The sequence below is a fragment of the Canis lupus genome, chromosome 19, assembly GCF_003254725.2.
Source record: "Canis lupus dingo isolate Sandy chromosome 19, ASM325472v2, whole genome shotgun sequence".
Classification (NCBI taxonomy): domain Eukaryota; kingdom Metazoa; phylum Chordata; class Mammalia; order Carnivora; family Canidae; genus Canis; species Canis lupus.
The window spans coordinates 7,484,654-7,496,750 of NC_064261.1; the positions used below are offsets into that span (position 1 = coordinate 7,484,654).

At 35.3% G+C, this 12,097-nt stretch overlaps 1 pseudogene; it reads right to left on the bottom strand.

The window, feature by feature from the left end:
* Positions 1-6,080: 6,080 nt before the first annotated feature.
* LOC112642806 (U4 spliceosomal RNA) lies at positions 6,081-6,242 on the bottom strand (annotated as a pseudogene).
* Between the last annotated feature and the right edge of the window lie 5,855 nt (positions 6,243-12,097).

The window sequence follows — 12,097 nt, forward strand, 5'->3', positions numbered from 1 at the left end:
CAGATTCCTCAAAGAATGATCATAAAATCCTAGGAGTATAGGCTAGAAAACTGAGTTTTCTACTTGCCTCCAGCAAGAAAGCATTAAGATGGAGGTCACTTGTCCTCCATCTTTCCATAACAACAAGGTTTGTAGCCGAGTTTGATTTTTGAGGCTAACACATGATGTAGCAGATTATCCGTTTTAGTCTTTTGGGTTAAGGTGATTTAAAATAACTCAATAAAACGTATCTTTGCAAGCATTACATAACTTAAATAATATGATAAATAGTATATTTACCCTGCCAGTAATTTGTAGTATAGCTTTACTTATCTATGGAGAAATTTGACACTGTAAAATAACAATGGAAATAATTAGAATAAATTATTACTTTATATACAGATGAGTTATTTTTGTTGCCTATTATCATCCTAATTTATCCCTACTAAGACAACAGTGATAAAAATATATTCCTTAAATCACAGATTATCAATTTTTGTTTTCATTTTGTTTAAAAGGGCTGATGATTTTCTTAGATGAGTGCCTATTTGTGTAAGCATCTATATTTCATTTTTAAAGCCATTAATATTTTAAAAATTGCCTGCACAGAAAATAACTCTGTAGATATCCTAGTGCTTGTGTGAATGTAAGTAATTTGTAGGTTGTTTTTATAACATCGGATAAAAATATCTGCATTAAAAAGTTGAATGAAAACTTTACAATTTAGAATTCTTCAAGAGGCTGGAAGCTTATTCAGCGGGAAAAAAAGAATGATGTCAAAATTAATATTTTTGGAGAAAGTGACAAAATCTTTCCTCATTTCTTCTATCATTACTAATAAATTGGGATTTTAATGGTCTTAGAGTCTTGAGTAATTTTAGTCTCAATGTCTTTAATAAAGTGAATCAATAAGTAATAACTTAGTTACTTGAAAGAATTAAATAAATGAGAGATTTTATATGTTTAGAGATTAAGAGAGCTTCTATCTCCATGGCAAACTTCATTTCAGATATATGGCTAATTTCCTTAATGCATATGTAATAAAATTGCTATCTTCTGAATAATTTGCTTTATACAGTTTCACCCTAAAAAAAGAACAACCACAACAACACAAGATGATGAAAAGATGAGCACTCTCTGTGCAAGCTTGTTAGAATTGCTATAATCCATGATTAAAATGATTTCAACTAGAGTATCCTGATCATTCCATACTTTAAAAGTTTTTAATAAAAAGTGACACATTCCTTCCATGTACTTGATTACTTTTCATTTTTTTACATGAAAATCTCCAGCGAAATGCTGAAATCCAGCATCCCTTACCTGTGAAAATCTAGCTATCTATCTATATTGCTCCTCAGTTTCCCTGCAATTCATTTATTTATAAGGTGATGATTCCTGCCATCCCTTCTTCCTCAAAACTAGATTGCTTCTCCTATTTCTCTCCATTAATGGAGAAATTGCTCTATAGTAAGATATTGGTCACCAACTCACTCTTGACTCAAGAGTTATTGACAATGACCAATGCTATTTTCTACCTATAGCACTAGTCCCTCACCCTCTATCCCCAGAGTCACTGATTTTGAGAACACTTCCTGTGTTTGAGACGGACCTTCTCCCATAGACTTATAGTTAACTACATACTATGGGGCTGGAACTAGCAGCAGCACTTTGAAGTTTTCTTTCTTTTACTTTTTTTAAAGATTTTATTTATTTATTCATGAGAGACACAGAGATAGAGGCATAGCTTAGGCAGAAAAAGAAGCAGGCTCCCTACGTGGAGCCAGATGTGGAACTTGATCCCAAGACTCTGGGATCACAACCTGAGCCAAAGGCTCAGTCACCCAGGTGCCCCAAAGTTTTCTAGTTTCTGCACCTCACTCCAACTTATTCTTCCACTTGTTATCTCAACTCTTTGTCTTTATATTAACATGCTCACAATCTGTCCTTTGCTAATACAGAAGTCTTATAAACCATTATGCCTCATATTCTTATAATGTTTATATCTCCACCCCTTTACTGAATAATCAGTATGTTCATTTGTCATTGTCTGAATAAGTATATGATTTTGTAGGTTTAAACAGGAACTTTTGATTTCAAATAAACATTAATTTGATAAAGGAGTAGAATAACAAAATTTCACAGAAAGGGCACCTGGTGAAGTCATCTTCTTCTACTTCCTTTTCACCTTTATTTAGTTTGGTATTGAATCACATTTTCAGTTTTAGTCTAATTTGTATTTACTACTAATATAACTTACAAAGTCACTCATCTCTTCCCTAATTTGATCCTCATGGCATCCTTAATGTCCTTAATTTATATGAAACCGAGGCTTGAGTTTTAAAATATTTTCTCAATTAGTGCACACTTAGTCCTCTGTCAGATTTTGCTTTTATCTAACATTTGACTTGAGAAATTAAGTAAATAAATTCATTGTCTTCTGCAGACTGTGGGGACCACCTAGTGCCAGTACCTTCCACATGTGAGCACTGTGTTCAGACATTTTCTCATTTAAGATATTATTAATTAGATACCAGTTTCCCTGCAAGGTAAGTGAGCTTGAGAGTGAATATACCCTTCCTCATTCACAGAGCAACAAAATAGCAAACCTGAGATTTAAAATCAGGTCAACCAGTTGCATGTAATATCTTCATTCTACCATACCATTATTCTTCCATATTTAGGTAATTTTGTTTAAAATGAAACAAAATACAACCGTAGGGACTCCTGGGTGGCTCAGTTGAGTGCCCATCTCTTGGTTTAGGGTCAGGTCATGATTTCAGTAGGGTGAAATGGAGGCCCATGTCAGGCTCCACTCTCAGTGGGAGTTTGCTTGAGATTCTCTCTCTCCCTCTCCCTCTGCTCCCCTACCGCCACTTGCTCACACACATGCTCTCTCAAAATAAATATATAAATATTTTCTTAAAAAAATAAATAGGGCCAGCCCAGGTGGCTCGGGTTTTGCACCGCCTAGAGCCCCAGGCCTGACCCTGGAGACCCGGGATCAAGTCCCACATTGGGCTCCCTGCATGGAGCCTGCTTCTCCCTCTGCCTGTGTCTCTGCCTCTGTCTCTCTCTGTCTCTTATGAATAAATACAGTAAAATAAATAAATAAATAAATAAATAAATAAATAAATAAATAAAATAAACTGTAGCTTAACTGTTATGTAAAGCAAAAAGGGAATATTTATCACAGATATTTCTAGTTATATTCTGTGTGTTTAGTCTTACATAACTTCCTCTCATGTTTTTTATTTAATTTCTCTGACAGATTGTACCAGTAATTTGGATATCGCTTACACTACATTGAAATATTGCAATATAATTTTTATAGAGAGAGTTTATTTCAGTCAGAAATTACTTTTAACAAACACTACATGATCTGGAGCTATCACATTCTTACATTACCTCTTCCAATTATTCAAAAGACCTTGGAGAGTTTGGTATTTGCCAAGTATTGTAATTGCCTCTATAGTTACAATTATTGTGTTATATAGGCCCCGTGTTGCTCTTTGAAAGGGGAGTGGTGACATTGAAGTATGATAACAGATAGAATAGAATTATAAAATCATAATCAAGAAAGGATACCCAAATTGGGGTAGGTGATTTGGAAGTGTGTGGGGTAGCATACTATGATACATAAAGATGGAGTGATAAGCAAATGCCAAAGCCAGGATGCATATTCCATGTAAATTTTTAAAAAAATGTATGTTTTCCCTAAAGGGAAAAGGAAAAGTGTTTCTCTTCATCAACTTACAAGCCCCCCTGCTCCCACCTTTTCCTATGTTAAGTGGAACAGGTGAAATCTATTCTTGGATAGTGATTAAATCAGGGAATGTTTTTGGTGCTGGTGGTGCTGGTGGTAGTGGGAAAGTCAGAATTTATTCCTTAGAATTATTGAACTTGGTGTTTAAGTGATATTGCATTATTTACTAACACTTGTTCTTATCAATTAAATGTATCTAACGGAACCCATATTTTTCTATCTCTCAATGTCATAAGAAAGTCACTGTATTTTCATGAATTTTTTTAAGTCAACGTTCCTCTTTGTCCCCATTCTGGAAAATATCTGGGAAGAAAGGAGAATATTATTGTTTGTTTTCCTTAATAGTTGAATGTTAAATATTTTATATTTCTAAGATTTTATTTATATATTTGAGAGAGACAGTGAGTGAGAGGAGAAGAAGAGAGAATCTGAAGCAGACTCTGCCTTGAGCACCGAGCCTGATCTGGAAGCTCGATCCCACAACTCCGAGATCATGACCTGAGCCAAACCGAGAGTTGGAGGCTTAACCTACTGATGCAAAAGTGTTTCTCTTCATCAACTTACGAGCCCCCTGCTCCCACTTTTCCTATGTTAGTGGAACAGGTGAAATCTATTCTAGATTTCCCTAGAGTCATTGTTTCTTTTGGAAGTATTGTTTAGGTACTAGTAATTTCTCGACTTCAACAAAATGTATGGTTTTTACAAAGTGACCATTGTGGTCTTAATATTTATCGAGAGAGAATAGTAAGATGTTCAGTGTCTTGAAATGTGCGATTTTTGGCATTATCTCAGGAGAAAGTAATAAATTTAAATAACTCTAATACAAACATAATCTGTATATGTTACAACAATATTTACAATAACTACAGTTAGATATTTTCTGTACTTGAGATACAGCGTGTAGTTCTGTGTGTGTTTAAAGAATATAAATATTGGGTGAGAATGGTGGGATTTGGATTTTGCTAGGCTAAAAAGAACATCTCTACATCAATGGAAGAGTCTCGCTAGTTTATTATTTATCTTGTTTTGACTTAACTGAGACCAAGTAATTTTATTTCTGATCTAGTTGTACCCAGACTCTTGCAAACATAACAAATGGCTGGCTTTAATAAGCCTGTGTTACCCTTTACTAGCCAAGAGAGTTGAACTATTTTCTGTGCATTTTCATTTGGCAATATTCGTTTATTATTTTCTGGCCTGGTTATTTAGAGCACTCTGCAATTTTAGAGCATTCTGCAATTTAGCCAATCTTATTTAATAAACCAGCCACAAATTCTTCATTACCATATATTGAGTGAATGTTTAACTGTTACACACACACATGCACAGACAGACACATATGCACAATACCCAGGTACCTTAATAACAGGTGAATAAATGCATTTAATAAAAATACATATTCATGTACAGATTCCTTACATTACAAGAGAGCACCTCAGTAAAAAAGAAAATGTTCTTTGGAAATGTTTACATTTTGAAATTCAGGATAGTTTCTAAAGATGAAAATTCTGATCAGCATCAATATATACTTCTCTAGTTCTTTCTTTTATTGCAGAATAACATATATTAGGATAAGTCTTAGGAATGAAATGGAACTTGTATATGGCTTAGAGTTCCTTGGCTTCTCTCATCCATTTCTATCACAATGCTAGCTAAACCAAGCAGTTTAAGAATATAGAGGATCATTCACAAATTGTGGCAGGTATTCAACCTGCAAATTTCAGAGCTGTCAAGGTTGAGTGTTTCAATCAATTCCGACATCTCCTGCCATTTCCTTTCATATTCTAGCTTCTATAAATAATATCCTTTCTTAGGTACCATTTTAGCTTCACATGCTAGCTTCTTCCCCTAATATGAGGAAAGCTTGTATCTCTTAGTATGTCTTCCTTTCTACCCTCAGTCTGAAAAAAAAAAAAAATGTGTGCTATATTAAATGAGCTACCTGATTGTGAAATGCTGTATTGAAAAGAAATGTATTGGTAGATGATGCATTCATAACAACATATTATTTAGTACTTGTAAAAAAAGATTTCTTATGAAGACTTCTAAATTTTCAAAGAACTTACAATACTCTCTAATAAAGTAGCATACTTGTTATTTGAAATAAATGGTTTCTAAAGATTACCAATGATTTCTTCATGTATATAAATACTCAGGAATAACTACTGAAACAACTAAGTTTGTTTTTCTTTTTTTTTTTTTTAACCAAACAACTTGATTTTGAATAAAGTAATTCCATCTAGGATCCAACTCCAGCTTGACTTAATTATCATAGTATAAGAAGGACCTCCTTAATAAGTGCTTTCATTATTAAAAAAAAAAGTCACATAAAAAAGATTTGAAGGATAATTTTTAGTATTTGTCAAGTTCAACTTATTCTTTTAATCACCACTTTTATTTGGCATGTTGTCTTAAGTGGAAATTAGGAAAAGTTTTCAATTAGCAATAATCACGCCTCGGATAAACCTCATTGGCTATGACACTGCCACTACGCAAAGCTTAAGTAGAAATTAAATAAGAAAATATAAAATGCATCACGTCATGTAAACTTAGTATGTTGGAGATCATGCAACCTTGGTGTTTCTTCCATTGAAGTTTCTTAAAACTAAAAACATTGGTCTAGAAAAGTTAACTAATTTTTCCCCCAAGAATTTATAAGAAGACTTTGTAGGCAGAGCTGGAAATATGAACACAAAGCTCCTTACTCATGATACAATAAATACATCCTCTGGATGACTTGATTTTCATGCCAGAGAGTCCTAAGCTTCAAGTAGCACTTACAGGCTCATATCTTTGCATGACAATAGAGAGATCCCACTGCTGTGTAACTGGAACTTTTATAATCTGATGTACATAATTTTAGGGAAGTGTGCTCATTTCTGTCCATGGTTTAAGTCATGGAATCTCGAATCTTCCACATATCTGATTATGGCTATGCCTACTCTCCATGTTTACTTGCCAAAGCTGAGCTGATGAATGTGTTTCTGTGGTTAACATCACTAGTAATCATCGCTCTCTGAGTCGCCTCTCCTTCCTGCATACACTTCCAGGCCATGGAAATCATGGTCAGTGATGTTCCTTGTTGTTACTGTTCTGACCAAAGGATCATGAGTGTTAGTGGAGTCTGGCTCCTCAGGATCAGGTGCATTAAAGGCCTTGTCTCCACTTCCCTCTAACCTGTGTGTTGAAATGATGGGACCATGAAATAAAAATCATCTGGATCATGGAGCTGCCCTGACGATCCATCAGGGTCACAGGAGATTGAGTTAGTGATATGGAAAACATCATCGTGTCAAATATGGCAGCATCAGCTAATCCTGATCAATATATGTGTCATGGGAATACCCTCTGTGTATGAGTATGAAACAATCTATTTTTTTCTTAAAACTAGAGGTTTGAAAACCATTTTCAAATGTTAAACCTGAAATGGTGAAAAGCAATTACCTTGGTTCTTAAGGCACATTTCCAACAGGCTGGTATATTTCTTCACTGGTTTCTAAATTTTATTTTTTAATTTACTGTGAGTATCAGCAATTTTCAAACTATGAACAGAAGTTTATTTCTATCCTTAATATTTAAACAGCACAAATGCTTAACATTTGTGTTATGTTTTTTTTTTCTTTTTCTAACTTTCAGCTCAAATGCTTGTTTTTCTCTGAGAACTTCCTAACTGCCTTCTCTGCTGCCTGCTTATTTTCTTTTTTTTTTTTTTTTAATTTTTATTTATTTATGATAGTCACAGAGAGAGAGAGAGGCAGAGACACAGGCAGAGGGAGAAGCAGGCTCCATGCACCGGGAGCCCGACGTGGGATTCGATCCCGGGTCTCCAGGATCACGCCCTGGGCCAAAGGCAGGAGCTAAACCGCTGCGCCACCCAGGGATCCCTGCTTATTTTCCTATATGCCATGATTTGGACATTTCAAGGTTTTCCTTTGTATGTAGCCATTTGTGTATCTTTCTGTAATTCACTGTAAACTCTTTGAGAACTAAGCAGTGTATCAGCCAGATTTTGTGGATTGGTGGAGTATTTGCTCTAATTACTCAGTCCCCTGATATAATAAGCATATTTGGTATATGCTATATTTATCTTGGAGTTTCTGTGGCAGTTGAAATGCACTATACTTCTACTTGGCGCTTAAAATGTTTGAGGATTAAATGAATGAATATATTTTCTATTTGGAGCTTCTGCAAAGAGGAGAGCTCATAGAATTAATGTTAGCTTACTCTTTCCATTAAAAGCTAAAATTTAATATAGCTGGAAAATTATAAGGTTACTGTTTAGTCACATCTCTCTCTTAGCCAAAGTAGAAACTAGCAAGAATGACAAGGAAGAAATGCTACTTTTAGCAATAAAGGCAATAGAACTAAGCAAAAAAAAAAAAAAAAAATATATATATATATATATATATATATATATTTCATTTCTCCATTATATACTTAAAGGCCTCAGTTAGTTTGACAATAATCTCTTGTCAACCAGTCTACTAATCTAAATAATATCCTTAGATTACCATTGTTATCTGGCCAAGAAATAGCACCAAGGTTAAAGGATCTAAAAAATAGATAAATTGTGTATATGGTTAGGATGCTGATCTTTTCTTCCTATTGAAAAAATGTGTGCATCGTAATACCACAATATTACGATGTTCCAAAGGCAAACATTCAGGAAGGTTTATGAGATTGGTCTGTATGTGGCTACGAATCAATTGCTGTGCTAAAATGTCAAAATTACATGGTCTTTCTTTGCAATAGATTTTGAGGAATACATGGTTTTATAGATAGATGATAGGTAGATGATAAATAGATAGATAGAAAATAATGATTTCTGACTGCCCAATATTAACATAAACATATACTTTGGCATACTATTTGTTTTTAAATAGACTATACTTTTCAGAACAGATTTAGGTTCACAGCAAAATTGAGTGAAAGTGCCGAGCGTTACCAAGCGCTCCCTGTGCCCAGGTACACACACCACACACCCTCCTCCACTATCAGCATCCTTCTTCAGCATGGTAGGACTGTCACAATCAATGACACTCTATTGACACATTATCACCCAAAGCCCCCAAAGCCCATAGTCTACATTAGGATTCACTTGTTTTTTTTTGTTTTGTTTTGTTTTGGTTTTGGTTTTTTGTTTGTTTTTAGGATTCACTCTTGATGCTATACATTCCTCTATGTTTTTTTTTTTTTTTCATGATTTGATAGCTCATTTTTTATGGTGCTGAATCTCATTCTATTGTCGGGATGTACTACAGTTTATTTACTCATTCATCCTGAAGGACACCTTGGTTGCTTCCAAGTTTTAGCAATTATGAATAAAGCTGCTCTAAACATCCACGTGCAGGTTTGTTTGTGTGTAAGTGCTCCACTTCTTTGGAGAATTACCAAGGAATGTGCAGTTGGCTGCCTTATATGGTAGGGATATGATTAGTTTTTTTAAGAAACTCCCCAACTATCTTCCAAAATGACTTTTGACCATTCTAATAGCTGTGTAATGATATTTCATTGGCGTTTTAATTTGCAATTCCCTAATGATGCAGGATGTTGACCATGTTTTCATATGCTTATTTGCCATCTGTATATCTTCTTTGAATGTATTATAGCTACTGTTATTTTGAAGTTATCTCATTTATGAAGAATAATGCAAATTTTTGTTTTACTTATTCCTTCTGTAATGATCTTCCTTTCTTCATGTACATCTGAATTTTTGAACTAACATCATTTACCTTTTCTCTGAATATTTTCTTTCAACATTTTTTGCAAGATAAACCCATTAGCAAAAAAAATGCTCTCACTGTTTTGTTTTCATTTCTCCTTCATTTTTGAAAATAGTAATCTATATTTACATTTCTAATTTTTTTCTCTCAGTGCTTTAAATATTTCACTCTGCTCTCTTCTTGCTTGAATGGTTTCTGAGGAGAAGTCTGATATAATTCTTATATTTGCTCCTGTATGAGTAAGGCATTTTCCCCTCCTCTGGCTTCGTTCAAGATAATTTGTTTAAAAACTTCTGCAGCATGAATGTGATATTTCTACACATTGTTGTTGTGTGCATTTATCCTGTCTACTGTTCTCTGAGCTTCCTATATCCATGGTTTGGTGTCTTATATTAATTTGGGGAAACTGTCATTATTTTTTCCAAATATTTCTTCTGTTTTTTTCTCTCCTTTGTCTCATTTTGGTATTACTAATATGCATACATTATACTTTTTGTAGTTGTCCCACAGTCCTTGGATATTATGTTTCTTTTTCCCCCCTCCCCAGACATTTCCTGTTTGTTTTTCAGGTATGGACACTTATACTGACATATTTCCAAGCTCAGAGGCTTTTTTCTTCAGTCATATCCAATCTACCTATGAGCCCATCAAAGATATTCTTCATTTATGTCATATTATTTTTTATTAATGCTATTTCTTTTTTATTCTTTCTTAAAATTTCTCTTTCTTATTGTTCCATATATTCCTTCATGATGTCTACTCCTATTAGAGCTCTGTAAGGTGCAATTTTCAAATTGACTGGACAAGAAATATCCAGTTATCTGGTATGCAGTGTTTCTGGATGTGTCTAGAAGGATGATTTAAAAAGAGGTAAGCTTAAAAAGAGGTAAGCAATTGGTAAACTGAACAAAAGAAGATCAACTTCACCGCTGCTGGTGGGTATTATCCTATCAGTAGAGGGCTTGAGTAGAATAAAGGTGGAGAAAGGGAGAATTTGCTTTATGTTTGAGTTGGGATTCATCTTCTTTTGCCCTTGGATATTGGTGTCTTGGTTCTTGGGCCTTTAGATTTATACCAAGACTTATACCATTGGCCTCCTAATTCTCAGGTCTTTAGACTTAAAGATTTTATTTTATTTGTTTATTCATGAGAGACACACAGAGAGAAGCAGAGACACAGGCAGAGGGAGAAGCAGCTCCACGCAGGGAGCCAGATGTGGGACTGGATCCCAGGACCCCGGGCATCACACCCTGAGCTGAAGGCGGATTCTCAACCACTGAGCCACCCAGGTGTCCCACAGGCCTTTAGACTTAGGCTGGGACTTATACCATCAACTCAACTCCTATGGTTCTCAGGCCTTTAGACTTGGACTGAATCACTCCACTTTTTTTTTTTTGTTGTTTGTTTGTTTGTTTGTTTGTTTTTGTTGTTGTTGTTGTTGTTGTTGTTTTTGGTTTTACAGTTCCAGCTTGCTACTAGCAAATCTTGGGACTATTGGGCTTCATAACTGTGTGAGTTAATTCTTACAATAGATCTCCCTGTCTCTGTATCTTTCTAGGTACAGATTGAAATAGAGACAGAGAGCTACAAAATTAGTTTTGTTTCTCTGGAAAACCCTAACACAACCTCTTCCCATATTGATCATAGCTGTTTCAATGTCATGGTCTGATAATTTCAACATCCCTGCTTGATCTGGATCTCGTTCTGAGGCTTGCTCTATCTGTTCAAAACATGTTTTTTTACCTTTCGGTAAGCTTTATAATTTTCTGTCAAAAGGTGGACATGCCCTACCCAGTGAAAGGAACTACTGTCAATAGGCCTTTAGTAATGTGGTGTGAGGTGTGGGGGAAGGGAAGAGTTCTCTGGTCCTATAATTAGGTCTCAAACTTTAAGTGAGACCCTGCCCCGGGCTGTGAACACAAGTACTTCTCAGCAGTTTTCTTTTTGTCACCCACTTACACGGTACAGGATGGCGAGACAAGGCTAGAGTTGGATATTTCTCTTCTTCTCTGTAGAAGGTTAGAGTGGGCTGGAATTGAGTGTTTCCCCTCCCCCAGGTCAGTGAGGCTCTGGCTTAACCCCCATAGGTTGGGCTCTGTTAAAATAGTTTCTCTTGAGAACAGACCTTGTTAAGAACATAATGGTCTGGTGAATTTCAAAATGGTTATTTCTCTTTTTCTCTCTCTGCTACAGGATCAAAGAGATTTTTTTCTAATGTTCACTATGAGACATTGGTAGAACTCTTGAAAGTGTAACTCATGAAAGTGTGGGGATCTCGTTGTGACTGAGTCCTCTGGTGCTTTTTTCTCTCTGAGATGTGTCCAAATCGAGCCTCCAGCAGTTTAGGTTTTCCTAATGATACTAGTTCCAGGGAGGTGGGGTTGTGTTCTGAGAAGTTGGGTTCTATTTGTCTGTCTGTCTCTCTAAGCTTCATGGTAGTTTGTCCCGTGACCTCACTTCTCTGGGAGAGCTAAAAATAGCTGTTGATTTTTTAGTTTGTTCAGCTTTTTACTTATTGTTAGGGTGGAGTGACAACTTCTCAGCTCCTTATATGCTGAACTGAAAATCAGTCTTTGACAATTTGCTTGAAATCTTGCCTCATTCCTCTTACTCAAAGCCATTCACCATATCT